Source organism: Phyllobates terribilis, unplaced genomic scaffold (genome assembly GCF_046119375.1).
Source record: "Phyllobates terribilis strain yellow unplaced genomic scaffold, ASM4611937v1 Scaffold_40__1_contigs__length_11209783, whole genome shotgun sequence".
NCBI lineage: Eukaryota > Metazoa > Chordata > Amphibia > Anura > Dendrobatidae > Phyllobates > Phyllobates terribilis.
The window spans coordinates 9,979,201-10,000,000 of NW_027362800.1; the positions used below are offsets into that span (position 1 = coordinate 9,979,201).

General features: G+C 44.2%; 4 non-coding genes and 1 pseudogene across 4 annotated transcripts; all 5 read right to left on the reverse strand.

Moving 5' to 3' along the window:
• Positions 1-4,088: 4,088 nt before the first annotated feature.
• On the reverse strand, positions 4,089-4,178 carry LOC141186038 (U2 spliceosomal RNA; annotated as a pseudogene).
• A 1,115-nt stretch (positions 4,179-5,293) lies between these two features.
• LOC141185599 (U2 spliceosomal RNA) lies at positions 5,294-5,484 on the reverse strand. Its single transcript, XR_012260246.1, has one exon. It is a non-coding gene; the product is annotated as a U2 spliceosomal RNA (small nuclear RNA).
• Positions 5,485-6,604: 1,120 nt separating this feature from the next.
• LOC141185759 (U2 spliceosomal RNA) lies at positions 6,605-6,793 on the reverse strand. The gene has a single exon (XR_012260379.1). It is a non-coding gene; the product is annotated as a U2 spliceosomal RNA (small nuclear RNA).
• A 6,393-nt stretch (positions 6,794-13,186) lies between these two features.
• Positions 13,187-13,375, reverse strand: LOC141185761 (U2 spliceosomal RNA). Its single transcript, XR_012260381.1, has one exon. It is a non-coding gene; the product is annotated as a U2 spliceosomal RNA (small nuclear RNA).
• A 6,394-nt stretch (positions 13,376-19,769) lies between these two features.
• LOC141190477 (U2 spliceosomal RNA) lies at positions 19,770-19,960 on the reverse strand. Its single transcript, XR_012264503.1, has one exon. It is a non-coding gene; the product is annotated as a U2 spliceosomal RNA (small nuclear RNA).
• Between the last annotated feature and the right edge of the window lie 840 nt (positions 19,961-20,800).

Genomic DNA, 20,800 nt, shown 5'->3' on the forward strand with positions numbered 1-20,800 from the left:
TTCCTGCAGTTGACTTTGGCCCCTGAAGCCCGGCCAAACCTCTCACACGTCTGGACGAGGGCGTCGACTGAACCACGATCAGCGCAGAAGACGGTGACGTCGTCCATGTAGAGCGAGCATTTGACCTCGTGTCGTCCCGGACCCGGTGCGGTGATCCCCCTGATCTCTCCATTCTGCCGGATAGCCTCTGCGAAGAGTTCTATAACACAAACAAAAAGAAGAGGTGATAGAGGGCAGCCTTGTCTGACCCCAGAGAGGACAGGGAAGGGGTCAGTCTTCCAGCCGTTCACCAACACCGAGCTGTGGATATCAAAATACATCAGACGGACATACGAACAAAACATGTTACCCAAACCTAACCGGTGCAGAGCTCGGCCCATGAACTCGTGGGAAACCCGGTCGAAGGCCTTCTCCTGATCCAAGGAGACCAGGGCCGCGTGTGCGCGGCGGACCTTGATGTACTCGACCGTGTCCCGCACGAGAGCGAGGCTGTCTGCGATGCGACGTCCAGGGATGCCGCAGGTCTGGTCCGGGTGGATGATCCGTCCGATGACCGTCTTAAGTCGTGTCGCCATCGTCTTGGCCAGGATCTTGTAGTCCACGTTGAGCAGAGTGATGGGACGCCAATTCCTCAGGTCGCACCTCTCTCCCTTCCGCTTGTACAGGATCGTGACCATTCCTTCCCTCAAAGATGGAGGCATTCTACCCTCCACCACCATCTCCTCGTACAGGTCCAACAGGTCCGGACAGATGAGGTCTCCCAGCGCTACATAGAGCTCCGCTGGAAGACCATCACTGCCCGGGGTCCTGCCGGTCCTAAAGGATTTAGCGGCAGAGAGCAATTCGCCCACCATCAGAGGTTTGTCCAAGGCTGCCGTGCCTGCAGGATCAAGATGGTTAGTGATACCTGACAGGAACTTATCAGCAGCGTCGGGGTCGGTAGTCTTGTGGGAGTAGAGTTCGCTGTAGAAGTCACTGACGACCCTCATCACGTCCTCCTTCCCACGTCGCATGTTTCCGCTCTCGTCTCGCAGCTCGTTCAGGGGCGTGTGACCGGCATGAAGTTTCCTGAAAAAGAATGAGTTACATTTCTCACCCTTCTCCAGATTCTCCACTTTGGAACGGAAGACGATTCGCTTGGACTCCTCCTCAAAGTGCCTTTTCAGGCTCTTCTTGGTCTCCTCCAGCTCCTCCCTCACGTCCCAGCCGCAGTGAAGAAGGTCCTGCAGCGACCGCAGCTCGCGCTGCAGCCCTCTGAAGTCCCTCCTCTTCTCACACGCCTGTTGTCGACCCTTGGCCTGAAAGAAACAGCGAAACTCAAGTTTAACATATTCCCACCAATCAGAGACTGTTTGGAAGCTACCCTTGTAGGACTGCCACATTGCGTAGGCTGCTCTCAGCTCCTCCACGACTTCATCCTGAGCCAGCAGAGCACAATTCAGCTTCCAGGAGCCGGGGCCGGACGGAAAACCGTCGCCGAGGACACCTTGTAAGTGAATGGCTCTGTGGTCGGAGAAGAAGCAGGAGACCATCGAGTGCCTACTCTGCCTGACTGCACGAGAGGTGAACACAAAGTCAATCCTGGAGCGGAGTGAGCCATCGGGTCGGCTCCACGAATAGTTCGTGGAGCCTCTCCCCATGGAGCCCACCACGTCCTGAAGAGAGGCCTCGGTTACCATCTCGATGAGCAGCTTGGACGTGATGTCCAACTTGGCAGATGTGCCAGAACTACGACCATCCTCCTCGATGGGGCAGTTGAAATCCCCGGCCATCACTAAGGTCCTGGTGGTGGCAAGCTGAAGCCGCAGGGTCTGGAAAAGCTCCAAACGCTCATTCTTCAGTGGGGACGCATACACGTTGATGAACCTGACAGGTTCTCCCGCCCAGTTGCCATCTACAACAAGAGCCCTGCCGCAGATGAGCTCCTGGACGGACTCAAGCGTGAATGCGCCCCCCCTGATCAGAATTGCGACCCCCGCAGACTTGCAGTCACCCCCACCGGACCAGTAGGATGGACCGTGGGACCACTCCCTGGCCAGATGTTTGAAGGACCTAGAGGAGGGAAGGGAACATTCCTGCAACATATAAACATCACACAACTGGGAAGTAAGGAAGGCATAAATAGTCTGACGTCTGAACTTGTCCTTGATGCTCCTGACATTAATGGAAAATAAGTTAATATTAGCCATCATGTAGGGAAAAAAGAAAAAGTTAGCGCAGGCAATACACCTTAGTTACCACTCCGGTCGGGTGGTCCCTCGTCGGTGTTGACTGCTGGTGACGGGATCACCAGCAGGCCCTCTTCCTCCATCTGGTCAAGCAGCGCGGCCTCGATCTCGGCGACCACCAGTTCCTCCTCTTCTGGCTCGGCCACCAGGGTCTCAACCATGTGCTCCATCTCTTCTGGCTCAGGGAGGGTATCCTCCTTTTCGCCTACGAAATCCAGAATCTTCTTTTTGGAGGATTCAGTAGCAGGGCTGTCCTCCACCTTCCTCTTTCCCCGGGTTGGAACTGGGGAGACAAGAAGGGGAAAATCCTCCTCGGAATAGATAGCGGCGGGTGGAGGAAAGGTTAATTCCACCGCTACCATGGTCTGGGGAGGGAGAGTGGCTGCCGGGGCAGGGGAAAGGACACCTGCTGAGGAGTAGGGGAAGGAGGAAGAGGAAGTGGAATCCTCAGCAGGGGTGGCCGGGGTGGGGGGGGATTGGACGGGGGTGGCAGGGGGAGGGATCGAGAGAGGGGTGACAGAACTCTTACCCTCCTTTGACTTTTTCTTCTGCTTCGGAGCTGCTGGGACCGTCGCTGGGGCTTTGGCCACCGACTCCTTGACCGCTTTGGCCTTGGTCGTCTCGGCCTTGGCCGCTGGGGCCTTGGTCGTCGCGTCCTTGACCTTCACAGGCCTGGTCGTCGGGGCCTTGTCCTCCGTAGCTGGGGTCATCGCAACCACCGATGCCCAGGATCTCTCACGCTTGGGGCAATCCTTGTACAGATGAGCCGCCAGCCCACACAGGTTGCAGGACGTCTTCTTCGGGCAGTCCTTCGAGCTGTGTCCCGTCACTCGACAAATCCTGCAGGCATCCTCCTTGCAGTCCTTCATCTCGTGGCCGTTCTTGCCGCATCTCCTGCAGTTCCGCGGCATGTCCGGGTAATAGATGAGGCCGTAGGAGTTGCCCAGGGAGAATGTCGGGGGCAGGTGCCGAAGTCCGTCTGAGTACGCCAGGTCCCTATGAAGTCTAACGGTCACCGACCACTTACCTGTCCAGAAGCCGAGTCCATTCAGGATGTGAGAGGGTTCCTTCACAACCAAACAGAAGCGTCTCAGGAAGGTACAGATGTCTTGGCCTGGGGTGTGCGGGTTGCGCATGGAGACCGTGATCCTCCTTTCGTCCCTCTGGATAGGGCAGCTACCTGTAAAGGCAGAGAAAGAATTATCCGGTCCTTTTGCGCTTACCATTTCCCAGAACCTCCTGCAGGTGTTCACAGTGGCGAAGGTGACGAAGAAGATCCCCGTCAAGAAGGTCTGGATGCTGAGGGTGTCCGACCTGGAGAAGCCTCGATCCAGCAGCATCTTCTGGCAGAACACGTCCGAGGACATGTCCGGCACCCTCCCATCCACTTCCTTCAGCTTCAGGGCCACCGTCTGCCGCATCCATGGCTCCAGGGCTGGAGCTTCGTGGCGGGGCTTCTGGGGTCCCTTCTGCTGGCCAGTCGTGGAGGCAGGGTCCTTGGGGTCAGAATCGGCTCCTGGCTGGGCCCTCCTGGCTGTCCCCTGCTCCAGGCTCTTCTTTTCGGCCTTCCTCGCAGCACTTGCCATGGCTTTCCTCCTGCAGTTACTTCTTGAAGCTGGATCTGGAACTCTTCCCGGAATGGGTGGAGCTATGCAGATTCTTCTCCCGTCGTGTTCTGGACAAATTCCCCGAAAGGTCATTGTCTCGATGATTTTCTTCCTCGAAGATTCCACAGGACAGCCCGATTCTTCTCCGAGTCTTCGTCTTCTTCTGGATTCTTTAGAGCTTCTTCCTCCCACCGATATCCGCCTTCCTTCTCCGATGTCAGCTGGGTTCCGAAGCTCTTCTCCTTCCGAGTTCGATCGTTCTCGTCAAGTGGAGATCGTAGCTCTTGTGTTCTTAAAAGAACAGATACTACACTTGATCTTAGCCAAAAGGCCGAGAAGCGATAACCAGAATTGGTTTCCGACTACGGTGCCACCCAAGGATTCTGAAAAGTCCATTTGTGGAGATGGCCACCTGGACTCCCGTTAAGAAGACATGCTGTCAACCTCTAGATCCCTCACATGCCTGCACTTTTCGGCTTGCTGCTGCTGCAATCCACGCGTTTTAGATCTGCATAACTCCACCTCTTTTAGCACAGTACCCTCAACCCCCGGCTGTTCCCACCCGCCTCAACACCGTTGGAAGGGAGGAGAACCAATTAAGGCGGGGGGGGGGGTGGAACGAGCAGCTGTCTACCCTTAGCAGGAGGGTTGCTGATTAATTACCTCTCCTGCTGCTGCTGGCTGTCCAGCAGCAGACTGAAGGTGGCTGCTGCTGTGCGCAGGTATATAAAGGCTCAGAGCCTATTATGACACGCGCAGCCAGCGTTCCATTGCCACATTCCGTCTACTGCAGGCGGGATACCTGGATGGCTGAATGTCACTGAGAAGCTCACAGAGACCGCCATAAGCAACAGTTTAAAAGAATGCCACAGACTAATCAACCAAACTTTTTGGGTTGGTTTCTCTTTTATAGTCTGCAGGCATTAAATGAAAGAAGTCAGTGTTCCAGCAGAGGGAGACAACGTTTCAGAAAAGGCATTGTAGCAAACCAAAAAAGAAATTTTAAGCGCAGCAGAGTAACCAGCTCACATACCTGTTAGCTCAGGTGAGTTTAAAAGGCTGCTGTTGATAACAAGGGCATTTGCTAAATAGATGGTGTGTGTGCAACAATATACTGAAAGGTCAATTATATTGCGCAGCTTATCTCACCACCTGTAGTTATTTAGGTGAAAGCTCCAAAATGCTTGCCTAATATGTCTGTTTATCCAAAAGGAAGTATAGAGGGAGAGCTAGATAGATAGCATTGCATTACATTACATTACATGGCAATGCAATGCACAGTTGCTGAAGTTGAACCAAAATGAGCTTGTCATCTGGCTTCTGCAACTTTTAACATGAAAAATCCAATGAGGAGAAGAAAAGCAAAGCCAAAGAGTCCATCCCAAAATCCGACAAACAAGCAAAATGAACAAAAAGCATTGAATTCAATTCTTTCTGATTTTAGAAACTGCATTAAAGAAGGGGTGCACCAGTCCTGGAGATACTGCAATACCAGGTCAATGCGTGGAGTGGACAGAGCAAGCTCTTTTTCCATCTCCCTGTTCTAAAAATCCATTTAATATATGGTCCCCAGATAGGGGACGTATCAGATATTAAACTGATAAGAACAGATACCACACTTGATCTTAGTCAAAAGGCCGAGAAGCGATAACCAGAATTGGTTTCCGACTACGGTGCCACCCAAGGATTCTGAAAAGTCCATTTGTGGAGATGGCCACCTGGACTCCCGTTAAGAAGACATGCTGTCAACCTCTAGATCCCTCACATGCCTGCACTTTTCGGCTTGCTGCTGCTGCAATCCACGCGTTTTAGATCTGCATAACTCCACCTCTTTTAGCACAGTACCCTCAACCCCCGGCTGTTCCCACCCGCCTCAACACCGTTGGAAGGGAGGAGAACCAATTAAGGCGGGGGGGGGGTGGAACGAGCAGCTGTCTACCCTTAGCAGGAGGGTTGCTGATTAATTACCTCTCCTGCTGCTGCTGCTGCTGGCTGTCCAGCAGCAGACTGAAGGTGGCTGCTGCTGTGCGCAGGTATATAAAGGCTCAGAGCCTATTATGACACGCGCAGCCAGCGTTCCATTGCCACATTCCGTCTACTGCAGGCGGGATACCTGGATGGCTGAATGTCACTGAGAAGCTCACAGAGACCGCCATAAGCAACAGTTTAAAAGAATGCCACAGACTAATCAACCAAACTTTTTGGGTTGGTTTCTCTTTTATAGTCTGCAGGCATTAAATGAAAGAAGTCAGTGTTCCAGCAGAGGGAGACAACGTTTCAGAAAAGGCATTGTAGCAAACCAAAAAAGAAATTTTAAGCGCAGCAGAGTAACCAGCTCACATACCTGTTAGCTCAGGTGAGTTTAAAAGGCTGCTGTTGATAACAAGGGCATTTGCTAAATAGATGGTGTGTGTGCAACAATATACTGAAAGGTCAATTATATTGTGCAGCTTATCTCACCACCTGTAGTTATTTAGGTGAAAGCTCCAAAATGCTTGCCTAATATGTCTGTTTATCCAAAAGGAAGTATAGAGGGAGAGCTAGATAGATAGCATTGCATTACATTACATTACATGGCAATGCAATGCACAGTTGCTGAAGTTGAACCAAAATGAGCTTGTCATCTGGCTTCTGCAACTTTTAACATGAAAAATCCAATGAGGAGAAGAAAAGCAAAGCCAAAGAGTCCATCCCAAAATCCGACAAACAAGCAAAATGAACAAAAAGCATTGAATTCAATTCTTTCTGATTTTAGAAACTGCATTAAAGAAGGGGTGCACCGGTCCTGGAGATACTGCAATACCAGGTCAATGCGTGGAGTGGACAGAGCAAGCTCTTTTTCCATCTCCCTGTTCTAAAAATCCATTTAATATATGGTCCCCAGATAGGGGACGTATCAGATATTAAACTGATAAGAACAGATTTTTTTTTTAATTTGGCTATCCCCTGCAGAGGGATAAAACCGTTTATTAAAACTTTAACAAATTACAAGCATAATTAGACAAATACCAAACGTTAAAAGACAAATGAAATTTACAAAACAAAAAAATACAAAGATTTTAAATAATTAGGTTCCATTGGTCAACAAGCCATTTTTTGGAAATATGTACATTGTTCTTTTTGTCAATTAAATAATAAGTATACATTTCACATAAACATAAACTTAAAAAATCATTCACTGATAAAACATCTTGTTTAAAAATAGCAATGTTGCGTGCTTTCCAGAGAGATGACTTGGCGCAGTTCACTGTCTTCCAAGCCATTGTGTACTGGTCCATTGTGGGGCATTCCATAAGTCCGTATAGCACAGTTTTATATGTAAAGTCCTTGAGGTCTGCCACCCTTTCCAGTAGGGGGAGCAGTCTTCTCCAGAAATCCTTTGCAAAATTACATGTCCATAATAGATGTTCCACCGTTTCCTCGTCTTGGCATCCGGCTCTTGGGCAGATGGCAGACCTCACAAATCCTCTTCTGTATTGGAATGCCCGGCAAGGAAGACAGCGGTGCATGCAACTCCAAGCCAGATCTCTCTGTTCATTAAAAAGATAAAAAACGTTAATCATTTTCCAGATAGACATAGATTTGTCATCATCATATCTGTCAACATTACATATTTCCTCACTTTTACGTATTTCTTTAATTAGTTTCTTACTATTTCTTAATTCCTCTATTTTCTTAGTCCCTAAATTAAAATCGGACACTATTTTCCTTAAAATCTCATAATGCGTCGACAAATTAAAAGCATGGGGCACAGATATATTAACTTCATACCATCCAAACTTTCTCATAAAAAATCCTGTATTAAAACGCATAAAAAAGGACCAATAGTGATTCTTAAAAAGGGCATTAAAACAGTAAACGAACAGATGGATTAAAAGAAACCTATTAAAATCTGGAAAATCTTTACCACCTTTTACTTTTGATTTCATCACGATTTCTCTTTTCAGCTTTTCCATTTTTGAGTTCCAAAAGAAGGTAAAACAGGTTTTGGTTATCTTTTTTAAAACATTAACAGGCGGGGGGAAAACCATGCTAAGATACAATAAAAGAGGTAAAATCACCATCTTTAAAACCAATACTTTACCCTCCATTGTAAGTCTCCTCATGTTCCACATACATATTTTCGTATTTACTTTCTGTGTAACTGTTTCCCAACTATTATAACCATCATTATTTTCAGTGAATGATATACCTAAAATGGAAATGGATTGGGAGACATTAATTGGTACATCACGTAAAATCATCCCCCCAACACTTAAAATGTTACACTTATTAAAATTGATTTTAAAACCAGAAGCTAGACAAAAGGATTGCACTTGATGGAGGGTGGCCGTAAGTGATGGTGCATCTGTACACAAGACCGCCACGTCATCCATGTAGCCTACAACCTTGGCCTCCAAACCACCGCTTCCAGGCAGAGGGACACCGCATATCTGTTTATTTTGGCGTATTGCACATAACATTGGTTCCAGTGCACAGATAAACAGTAGGGGGGACAGAGGGCATCCCTGTTTCACCCCTGACCGTAAAAATACCTCTTGTGTCTTAAAACCATTCACTAAAATCTTACTTGTACAATCCTTGTAAAATGCTTTAAGCGATAGTAAAAACCCTTCTGGTATGCCCATTTTCTCTAAAACTTTAAAAAGATAAAAGTGTGAGACACGGTCAAATGCTTTTTCAAAATCAATAGATAAAATCGCCATTTTCCCCTTTCTGTCTTTCACATCCTCAATACAGTCTTTCACTAAATTCAGATTGTCCCATATACTGCGCCCCGGCACCCCACACACTTGATTAGAATGAATAACTTTGCTGATGACTTCTTTTAGACGATTTGCACAAATTTTAGCCATTATTTTATAGTCACAATTTAAAAGTGTTATTGGTCTCCAGTTTTCTAATTTTGATTTATCACCTTTTTTGTATAGGAGGGAGACTTCACCTTTCTTCCAGGAATTTAATAAAACCTTATTATTAAAAACCTCAGTAAACAAATAAAACAAATCATCTTTTAAAATATCATAAAAACATACATAAAATTCTATTGGGATGCCATCAGGACCAGGGACCTTTCCATTTTTAAAACTTTTAATAGTTTTTAATACTTCTTGTTCCGTTAAAACTTGGGATAAAAACTCTTGGGATGCGGGATCTAAAACAGCCGTTAGTCCTTTCAGCGAATCATCCATTAATTTATTATCTATATTTTTTCCATGAAAAAGATTAGAAAAAAAAAACTCTACTTTACTCAGCATATTTTTTATATTATTCTCACCATCTATATGGTCAATTATCACTTTTTCTTTTTTATTTTTCCTAAAAAAATATCTGGAACACTTTTCATTTTCTTCTATATGTTGTACTCTAGAACGAAAAATTATCTCTTTTCCTTTTTGTTCTAGCCATTTTGAAATCTCTTCTTTTAAGTTTGAAATATCAAGTTGTACATCTATCCCATTGTCTCTGAGCTTAAATAATGTTTGTAGGCGGGTATTTAAAATTCTATATTCTTCATATTTTTCTTTGGCTCTACATATACTCTTTTTAATAAAAAAGTCTTTTATTTTTACTTTCATTCTATCCCACCATACACTCATAGTCTCATTTGTTTTTTTCCCTTTTCTACATTTCCTATAAAACTCAATAAAATCTGATAAAATCTGCGGGTCGGTTAAAAGGGATACGTTCATTTTCCAGCTTTTCTTACCACATTTTTTGTTGTCATTTACTTTTATGGTAAAGGATAAAAGTTTATGGTCTGAAAATATATTAGTTAAAACTTCACATTTGGCAGGTATTGTTTTGTCTGAACCAAAAATAAAATCAATCCTAGAGCTACAATTAGCATTGTTCCAAGTGAAACCGGCGTCCTCTGGGCTGTCACTATGACACTCTTTATATATGTCTATCAATTTAGCATCTTTGACTATATCATGTAGCATACCTGAGGTTTTATCGTAGTTCCTGCTTACAGAGCTGGAGCGCCGGTTTTCACCTTTTAAAACACAATTAAAATCCCCTGCTAAGATAAAAGGTTCAGAGTTATTAATAAATAAAGGTAAAAGATCAAGCATTTCGGCTCTTTCATTTTTCTCTGGGGATCCATAAAAATTTAAAAACTGCCATCTAATACCATCAATAAAAGCTTTCACTAATAAAATACGACCTGGTAAAATTTCCTGAATAAAATCAATTAAAACGTTCCCTTTAAAAAGTATGGCTACACCCGCTGATCCTGCAGCATTCGATCCGGACCAGACAGATGGCCCACACTTCCACTCATCTTTATATTTTTGATATGACATTTCATGTGGGATATTACATTCTTGCAGAAAAAATACAGATGCAGTAAAACACGTAAAAAAATTAAAAAGAGCAGTTCTTCTCGTGTTAGATTTTATGCCTCTCACGTTGAGGGAAATACCTTTGAGTTCAGCCATCATTAGAAAATGTAGAAATTTTACTTAGGTAACTAAGAGCAACGGATTTACCTGTCCGATGAACCTGATCAGACCACTGGGCTTGCGCCTCCCTCCTCATCTGATAGTATCGTCACGAGAGTCTCCGTGGAGGAGGAAAGATTACGACATTTATATAAACCCGACGCTACACTGGCATAGCTCGGAGGGCTGGCTGGCAGAACCCGCTGGGTCTCCATTGGCTGGCCATGCAGTTCCTCATCAGGTGGGTCCCCGAGGGGTTCCGCCGCCCCTGTTTGACCTGTAGAAGGTCGTCCTATAGGAGGAGGTTGCGCACAAGGCAGAGCCTCTGACTCTTCAGAGGCAGCAAGATCCCGGTCCCCACCTGTAGCAGCGGAGACCGAAACCCCTGAGGGTCCAGCGTCCACGTCCCCTTCTGAAGAAGTGTCCATCTGTTCACCTCCTGCTGCCTCCTCCGAACCACCCTTTTTCTTTTTCTTAGGACCCACCTTTATCCACTCAGCGCCCTCAGCCCTAGGAGACCCAGACTGGGCATGGGCTTCTGCGTCGGCCTTTTGCCGGTCCCTTTTGACCTTACCAGTAGTGCCCTTCTGCTCCTTCTCAGCCCTCCTTTTGGACTCTCGCAGGTCCTGCAGCCAGGTTTTGGGATTTGGTATTTTACCTGTCATAGACTCTGGAGACATTTCACTATTTGGTACGCCCTTATTGTCTCCAGAGGCTCCAGGTTGTTGTTCCTCCTCCTGAGGGGTGGTCTGATCTTTTGGTCCTTGGTCGGACGTCTTGGACTTTCCCTTTTGCTCATCTTCCCGAAATCTGTGAGGGCAAGAAAAATAAAAGTGACCTGGAGTCTGGCAAAAACTACATTTCTTTTCCTTAGGGCATTCTTTTGTCTCATGTTCTTCACTAGCACAATTTCTACATGATACATTACAGTTTTCTTTTGAATGACCATAGCGCCCACAATTTCTGCAATATACTGGCATCCCAGAAAAGAAGAAATCCCCATTTGTTTGTCCAATTTTAAAACGGGCAGGGGGAAGCCGTATACCACCTGGTGTATTTGGATCTCTTATACACTTCACAAGAAATTTCCACTTAGATGTCCATATGTTATATTCATTAAGTATCTTCCCAATACATTTAACACTTTTAAAATAAATTGCTAAAAATGACATAATTTCTGGAGCAGAAACAAAAGGCGAAAATACTTTTACGACAACAAGTCTTACCTCATCCAGGACGTGCTCAACAATTTGTATCCCTTTCAGAACAGGACTATTTTCAACTTTTTTTAACTTTTCTAGAACATCTCTGAAAATACCTTCTCCGGTGAATGTGATGTCATAGTCACCTCTTCTAGGATAATCCTGGATGGACAGAATTTCATTCCTCTGCACGCCAAGAAGGTTCCTGAGCACGTCCTGGACTACATACCCTAATTTCCTCATATCCGAGCCACCCGCCGTGAAGTGAACTCGGATAGAGTTTTTTAGCCTCGCATAAAGAGGCACGAGGTTAGGGTCAACCTCCATGGAAACCGCAACAAGGTTGCAAATTGCAGCCGCTTGCAATCTGCGCTCCCAGTGTTCTTGCAGCGAAAGACACCTGGAAGCTGGGGGATCGCAACACGTTACCCTGGGACTAAGCCCTCTCCCTAATAGCAGCAAGCAGGTTAAGTCCACCAAAGTGGACGATCCTGCCAGGCCAAGGAGAGGGGTACCCGAGTACCCTTCAACTACAATCTCCTGCAATAAAGCACTTGATCGTAGCCAAAAGGCCGAGAAGCGATAACCAGAATTGGTTTCCGACTACGGTGCCACCCAAGGATTCTGAAAAGTCCATTTGTGGAGATGGCCACCTGGACTCCCGTTAAGAAGACATGCTGTCAACCTCTAGATCCCTCACATGCCTGCACTTTTCGGCTTGCTGCTGCTGCAATCCACGCGTTTTAGATCTGCATAACTCCACCTCTTTTAGCACAGTACCCTCAACCCCCGGCTGTTCCCACCCGCCTCAACACCGTTGGAAGGGAGGAGAACCAATTAAGGCGGGGGGGGGTGGAACGAGCAGCTGTCTACCCTTAGCAGGAGGGTTGCTGATTAATTACCTCTCCTGCTGCTGCTGCTGCTGGCTGTCCAGCAGCAGACTGAAGGTGGCTGCTGCTGTGCGCAGGTATATAAAGGCTCAGAGCCTATTATGACACGCGCAGCCAGCGTTCCATTGCCACATTCCGTCTACTGCAGGCGGGATACCTGGATGGCTGAATGTCACTGAGAAGCTCACAGAGACCGCCATAAGCAACAGTTTAAAAGAATGCCACAGACTAATCAACCAAACTTTTTGGGTTGGTTTCTCTTTTATAGTCTGCAGGCATTAAATGAAAGAAGTCAGTGTTCCAGCAGAGGGAGACAACGTTTCAGAAAAGGCATTGTAGCAAACCAAAAAAGAAATTTTAAGCGCAGCAGAGTAACCAGCTCACATACCTGTTAGCTCAGGTGAGTTTAAAAGGCTGCTGTTGATAACAAGGGCATTTGCTAAATAGATGGTGTGTGTGCAACAATATACTGAAAGGTCAATTATATTGTGCAGCTTATCTCACCACCTGTAGTTATTTAGGTGAAAGCTCCAAAATGCTTGCCTAATATGTCTGTTTATCCAAAAGGAAGTATAGAGGGAGAGCTAGATAGATAGCATTGCATTACATTACATTACATGGCAATGCAATGCACAGTTGCTGAAGTTGAACCAAAATGAGCTTGTCATCTGGCTTCTGCAACTTTTAACATGAAAAATCCAATGAGGAGAAGAAAAGCAAAGCCAAAGAGTCCATCCCAAAATCCGACAAACAAGCAAAATGAACAAAAAGCATTGAATTCAATTCTTTCTGATTTTAGAAACTGCATTAAAGAAGGGGTGCACCGGTCCTGGAGATACTGCAATACCAGGTCAATGCGTGGAGTGGACAGAGCAAGCTCTTTTTCCATCTCCCTGTTCTAAAAATCCATTTAATATATGGTCCCCAGATAGGGGACGTATCAGATATTAAACTGATAAGAACAGATTTTTTTTTTAATTTGGCTATCCCCTGCAGAGGGATAAAACCGTTTATTAAAACTTTAACAAATTACAAGCATAATTAGACAAATACCAAACGTTAAAAGACAAATGAAATTTACAAAGCAAAAAAATACAAAGATTTTAAATAATTAGGTTCCATTGGTCAACAAGCCATTTTTTGGAAATATGTACATTGTTCTTTTTGTCAATTAAATAATAAGTATACATTTCACATAAACATAAACTTAAAAAATCATTCACTGATAAAACATCTTGTTTAAAAATAGCAATGTTGCGTGCTTTCCAGAGAGATGACTTGGCGCAGTTCACTGTCTTCCAAGCCATTGTGTACTGGTCCATTGTGGGGCATTCCATAAGTCCGTATAGCACAGTTTTATATGTAAAGTCCTTGAGGTCTGCCACCCTTTCCAGTAGGGGGAGCAGTCTTCTCCAGAAATCCTTTGCAAAATTACATGTCCATAATAGATGTTCCACCGTTTCCTCGTCTTGGCATCCGGCTCTTGGGCAGATGGCAGACCTCACAAATCCTCTTCTGTATTGGAATGCCCGGCAAGGAAGACAGCGGTGCATGCAACTCCAAGCCAGATCTCTCTGTTCATTAAAAAGATAAAAAACGTTAATCATTTTCCAGATAGACATAGATTTGTCATCATCATATCTGTCAACATTACATATTTCCTCACTTTTACGTATTTCTTTAATTAGTTTCTTACTATTTCTTAATTCCTCTATTTTCTTAGTCCCTAAATTAAAATCGGACACTATTTTCCTTAAAATCTCATAATGCGTCGACAAATTAAAAGCATGGGGCACAGATATATTAACTTCATACCATCCAAACTTTCTCATAAAAAATCCTGTATTAAAACGCATAAAAAAGGACCAATAGTGATTCTTAAAAAGGGCATTAAAACAGTAAACGAACAGATGGATTAAAAGAAACCTATTAAAATCTGGAAAATCTTTACCACCTTTTACTTTTGATTTCATCACGATTTCTCTTTTCAGCTTTTCCATTTTTGAGTTCCAAAAGAAGGTAAAACAGGTTTTGGTTATCTTTTTTAAAACATTAACAGGCGGGGGGAAAACCATGCTAAGATACAATAAAAGAGGTAAAATCACCATCTTTAAAACCAATACTTTACCCTCCATTGTAAGTCTCCTCATGTTCCACATACATATTTTCGTATTTACTTTCTGTGTAACTGTTTCCCAACTATTATAACCATCATTATTTTCAGTGAATGATATACCTAAAATGGAAATGGATTGGGAGACATTAATTGGTACATCACGTAAAATCATCCCCCCAACACTTAAAATGTTACACTTATTAAAATTGATTTTAAAACCAGAAGCTAGACAAAAGGATTGCACTTGATGGAGGGTGGCCGTAAGTGATGGTGCATCTGTACACAAGACCGCCACGTCATCCATGTAGCCTACAACCTTGGCCTCCAAACCACCGCTTCCAGGCAGAGGGACACCGCATATCTGTTTATTTTGGCGTATTGCACATAACATTGGTTCCAGTGCACAGATAAACAGTAGGGGGGACAGAGGGCATCCCTGTTTCACCCCTGACCGTAAAAATACCTCTTGTGTCTTAAAACCATTCACTAAAATCTTACTTGTACAATCCTTGTAAAATGCTTTAAGCGATAGTAAAAACCCTTCTGGTATGCCCATTTTCTCTAAAACTTTAAAAAGATAAAAGTGTGAGACACGGTCAAATGCTTTTTCAAAATCAATAGATAAAATCGCCATTTTCCCCTTTCTGTCTTTCACATCCTCAATACAGTCTTTCACTAAATTCAGATTGTCCCATATACTGCGCCCCGGCACCCCACACACTTGATTAGAATGAATAACTTTGCTGATGACTTCTTTTAGACGATTTGCACAAATTTTAGCCATTATTTTATAGTCACAATTTAAAAGTGTTATTGGTCTCCAGTTTTCTAATTTTGATTTATCACCTTTTTTGTATAGGAGGGAGACTTCACCTTTCTTCCAGGAATTTAATAAAACCTTATTATTAAAAACCTCAGTAAACAAATAAAACAAATCATCTTTTAAAATATCATAAAAACATACATAAAATTCTATTGGGATGCCATCAGGACCAGGGACCTTTCCATTTTTAAAACTTTTAATAGTTTTTAATACTTCTTGTTCCGTTAAAACTTGGGATAAAAACTCTTGGGATGCGGGATCTAAAACAGCCGTTAGTCCTTTCAGCGAATCATCCATTAATTTATTATCTATATTTTTTCCATGAAAAAGATTAGAAAAAAAAAACTCTACTTTACTCAGCATATTTTTTATATTATTCTCACCATCTATATGGTCAATTATCACTTTTTCTTTTTTATTTTTCCTAAAAAAATATCTGGAACACTTTTCATTTTCTTCTATATGTTGTACTCTAGAACGAAAAATTATCTCTTTTCCTTTTTGTTCTAGCCATTTTGAAATCTCTTCTTTTAAGTTTGAAATATCAAGTTGTACATCTATCCCATTGTCTCTGAGCTTAAATAATGTTTGTAGGCGGGTATTTAAAATTCTATATTCTTCATATTTTTCTTTGGCTCTACATATACTCTTTTTAATAAAAAAGTCTTTTATTTTTACTTTCATTCTATCCCACCATACACTCATAGTCTCATTTGTTTTTTTCCCTTTTCTACATTTCCTATAAAACTCAATAAAATCTGATAAAATCTGCGGGTCGGTTAAAAGGGATACGTTCATTTTCCAGCTTTTCTTACCACATTTTTTGTTGTCATTTACTTTTATGGTAAAGGATAAAAGTTTATGGTCTGAAAATATATTAGTTAAAACTTCACATTTGGCAGGTATTGTTTTGTCTGAACCAAAAATAAAATCAATCCTAGAGCTACAATTAGCATTGTTCCAAGTGAAACCGGCGTCCTCTGGGCTGTCACTATGACACTCTTTATATATGTCTATCAATTTAGCATCTTTGACTATATCATGTAGCATACCTGAGGTTTTATCGTAGTTCCTGCTTACAGAGCTGGAGCGCCGGTTTTCACCTTTTAAAACACAATTAAAATCCCCTGCTAAGATAAAAGGTTCAGAGTTATTAATAAATAAAGGTAAAAGATCAAGCATTTCGGCTCTTTCATTTTTCTCTGGGGATCCATAAAAATTTAAAAACTGCCATCTAATACCATCAATAAAAGCTTTCACTAATAAAATACGACCTGGTAAAATTTCCTGAATAAAATCAATTAAAACGTTCCCTTTAAAAAGTATGGCTACACCCGCTGATCCTGCAGCATTCGATCCGGACCAGACAGATGGCCCACACTTCCACTCATCTTTATATTTTTGATATGACATTTCATGTGGGATATTACATTCTTGCAGAAAAAATACAGATGCAGTAAAACACGTAAAAAAATTAAAAAGAGCAGTTCTTCTCGTGTTAGATTTTATGCCTCTCACGTTGAGGGAAATACCTTTGAGTTCAGCCATCATTAGAAAATGTAGAAATTTTACTTAGGTAACTAAGAGCAACGGATTTACCTGTCCGATGAACCTGATCAGACCACTGGGCTTGCGCCTCCCTCCTCATCTGATAGTATCGTCACGAGAGTCTCCGTGGAGGAGGAAAGATTACGACATTTATATAAACCCGACGCTACACTGGCATAGCTCGGAGGGCTGGCTGGCAGAACCCGCTGGGTCTCCATTGGCTGGCCATGCAGTTCCTCATCAGGTGGGTCCCCGAGGGGTTCCGCCGCCCCTGTTTGACCTGTAGAAGGTCGTCCTATAGGAGGAGGTTGCGCACAAGGCAGAGCCTCTGACTCTTCAGAGGCAGCAAGATCCCGGTCCCCACCTGTAGCAGCGGAGACCGAAACCCCTGAGGGTCCAGCGTCCACGTCCCCTTCTGAAGAAGTGTCCATCTGTTCACCTCCTGCTGCCTCCTCCGAACCACCCTTTTTCTTTTTCTTAGGACCCACCTTTATCCACTCAGCGCCCTCAGCCCTAGGAGACCCAGACTGGGCATGGGCTTCTGCGTCGGCCTTTTGCCGGTCCCTTTTGACCTTACCAGTAGTGCCCTTCTGCTCCTTCTCAGCCCTCCTTTTGGACTCTCGCAGGTCCTGCAGCCAGGTTTTGGGATTTGGTATTTTACCTGTCATAGACTCTGGAGACATTTCACTATTTGGTACGCCCTTATTGTCTCCAGAGGCTCCAGGTTGTTGTTCCTCCTCCTGAGGGGTGGTCTGATCTTTTGGTCCTTGGTCGGACGTCTTGGACTTTCCCTTTTGCTCATCTTCCCGAAATCTGTGAGGGCAAGAAAAATAAAAGTGACCTGGAGTCTGGCAAAAACTACATTTCTTTTCCTTAGGGCATTCTTTTGTCTCATGTTCTTCACTAGCACAATTTCTACATGATACATTACAGTTTTCTTTTGAATGACCATAGCGCCCACAATTTCTGCAATATACTGGCATCCCAGAAAAGAAGAAATCCCCATTTGTTTGTCCAATTTTAAAACGGGCAGGGGGAAGCCGTATACCACCTGGTGTATTTGGATCTCTTATACACTTCACAAGAAATTTCCACTTAGATGTCCATATGTTATATTCATTAAGTATCTTCCCAATACATTTAACACTTTTAAAATAAATTGCTAAAAATGACATAATTTCTGGAGCAGAAACAAAAGGCGAAAATACTTTTACGACAACAAGTCTTACCTCATCCAGGACGTGCTCAACAATTTGTATCCCTTTCAGAACAGGACTATTTTCAACTTTTTTTAACTTTTCTAGAACATCTCTGAAAATACCTTCTCCGGTGAATGTGATGTCATAGTCACCTCTTCTAGGATAATCCTGGATGGACAGAATTTCATTCCTCTGCACGCCAAGAAGGTTCCTGAGCACGTCCTGGACTACATACCCTAATTTCCTCATATCCGAGCCACCCGCCGTGAAGTGAACTCGGATAGAGTTTTTTAGCCTCGCATAAAGAGGCACGAGGTTAGGGTCAACCTCCATGGAAACCGCAACAAGGTTGCAAATTGCAGCCGCTTGCAATCTGCGCTCCCAGTGTTCTTGCAGCGAAAGACACCTGGAAGCTGGGGGATCGCAACACGTTACCCTGGGACTAAGCCCTCTCCCTAATAGCAGCAAGCAGGTTAAGTCCACCAAAGTGGACGATCCTGCCAGGCCAAGGAGAGGGGTACCCGAGTACCCTTCAACTACAATCTCCTGCAATAAAGCACTTGATCGTAGCCAAAAGGCCGAGAAGCGATAACCAGAATTGGTTTCCGACTACGGTGCCACCCAAGGATTCTGAAAAGTCCATTTGTGGAGATGGCCACCTGGACTCCCGTTAAGAAGACATGCTGTCAACCTCTAGATCCCTCACATGCCTGCACTTTTCGGCTTGCTGCTGCTGCAATCCACGCGTTTTAGATCTGCATAACTCCACCTCTTTTAGCACAGTACCCTCAACCCCCGGCTGTTCCCACCCGCCTCAACACCGTTGGAAGGGAGGAGAACCAATTAAGGCGGGGGGGGGGTGGAACGAGCAGCTGTCTACCCTTAGCAGGAGGGTTGCTGATTAATTACCTCTCCTGCTGCTGCTGCTGCTGGCTGTCCAGCAGCAGACTGAAGGTGGCTGCTGCTGTGCGCAGGTATATAAAGGCTCAGAGCCTATTATGACACGCGCAGCCAGCGTTCCATTGCCACATTCCGTCTACTGCAGGCGGGATACCTGGATGGCTGAATGTCACTGAGAAGCTCACAGAGACCGCCATAAGCAACAGTTTAAAAGAATGCCACAGACTAATCAACCAAACTTTTTGGGTTGGTTTCTCTTTTATAGTCTGCAGGCATTAAATGAAAGAAGTCAGTGTTCCAGCAGAGGGAGACAACGTTTCAGAAAAGGCATTGTAGCAAACCAAAAAAGAAATTTTAAGCGCAGCAGAGTAACCAGCTCACATACCTGTTAGCTCAGGTGAGTTTAAAAGGCTGCTGTTGATAACAAGGGCATTTGCTAAATAGATGGTGTGTGTGCAACAATATACTGAAAGGTCAATTATATTGTGCAGCTTATCTCACCACCTGTAGTTATTTAGGTGAAAGCTCCAAAATGCTTGCCTAATATGTCTGTTTATCCAAAAGGAAGTATAGAGGGAGAGCTAGATAGATAGCATTGCATTACATTACATTACATGGCAATGCAATGCACAGTTGCTGAAGTTGAACCAAAATGAGCTTGTCATCTGGCTTCTGCAACTTTTAACATGAAAAATCCAATGAGGAGAAGAAAAGCAAAGCCAAAGAGTCCATCCCAAAATCCGACAAACAAGCAAAATGAACAAAAAGCATTGAATTCAATTCTTTCTGATTTTAGAAACTGCATTAAAGAAGGGGTGCACCGGTCCTGGAGATACTGCAATACCAGGTCAATGCGTGGAGTGGACAGAGCAAGCTCTTTTTCCATCTCCCTGTTCTAAAAATCCATTTAATATATGGTCCCCAGATAGGGGACGTATCAGATATTAAACTGATAAGAACAGATACTACACTTGATCTTAGCCAAAAGGCCGAGAAGCGATAACCAGAATTGGTTTCCAACTACGGTGCCACCCAAGGATTCTGAAAAGTCCATTTGTGGAGATGGCCACCTGGACTCCCGTTAAGAAGACATGCTGTCAACCTCTAGATCCCTCACATGCCTGCACTTTTCGGCTTGCTGCTGCTGCAATCCACGCGTTTTAGATCTGCATAACTCCACCTCTTTTAGCACAGTACCCTCAACCCCCGGCTGTTCCCACCCGCCTCAACACCGTTGGAAGGGAGGAGAACCAATTAAGGCGGGGGGGGGGTGGAACGAGCAGCTGTCTACCCTTAGCAGGAGGGTTGCTGATTAATTACCTCTCCTGCTGCTGCTGCTGCTGGCTGTCCAGCAGCAGACTGAAGGTGGCTGCTGCTGTGCGCAGGTATATAAAGGCTCAGAGCCTATTATGACACGCGCAGCCAGCGTTCCATTGCCACATTCCGTCTACTGCAGGCGGGATACCTGGATGGCTGAATGTCACTGAGAAGCTCACAGAGACCGCCATAAGCAACAGTTTAAAAGAATGCCACAGACTAATCAACCAAACTTTTTGGGTTGGTTTCTCTTTTATAGTCTGCAGGCATTAAATGAAAGAAGTCAGTGTTCCAGCAGAGGGAGACAACGTTTCAGAAAAGGCATTGTAGCAAACCAAAAAAGAAATTTTAAGCGCAGCAGAGTAACCAGCTCACATACCTGTTAGCTCAGGTGAGTTTAAAAGGCTGCTGTTGATAACAAGGGCATTTGCTAAATAGATGGTGTATGTGCAACAATATACTGAAAGGTCAATTATATTGTGCAGCTTATCTCACCACCTGTAGTTATTTAGGTGAAAGCTCCA